Genomic DNA, 373 nt, shown 5'->3' on the forward strand with positions numbered 1-373 from the left:
ATTTTATTGCCCTCCTAAACAATGTTCTGGACTAAATCATCCTAAATAAGTTTCATTGTGTCCATACAATACCAAATTCACAAAAAGTTTCATTCATTAAGCAACACCTACTAAAGATTACAGCGATTTTTGGACAGCTTTTTTTTATTACAGCCCACTGTGCGACGTTTCGAAAAACGATTTACTTTTATAACCTTGAGGTGTTCACCCTACTTTTTCATGATTCACACTGTGTACTCTTATCCCATGTTACTACGAAAGCATGTAGTACTATGCCTCATCTCATAACACTTAAATGGATTACACCGATGACACACGGCTAAGGGGCGCTAGCAACGGTTGTTTTTCATCTGTTCCTAGGTAAAGTCGGTAA

Source organism: Ischnura elegans, chromosome 3 (genome assembly GCF_921293095.1).
Source record: "Ischnura elegans chromosome 3, ioIscEleg1.1, whole genome shotgun sequence".
NCBI classification, from domain to species: Eukaryota; Metazoa; Arthropoda; class Insecta; order Odonata; family Coenagrionidae; genus Ischnura; species Ischnura elegans.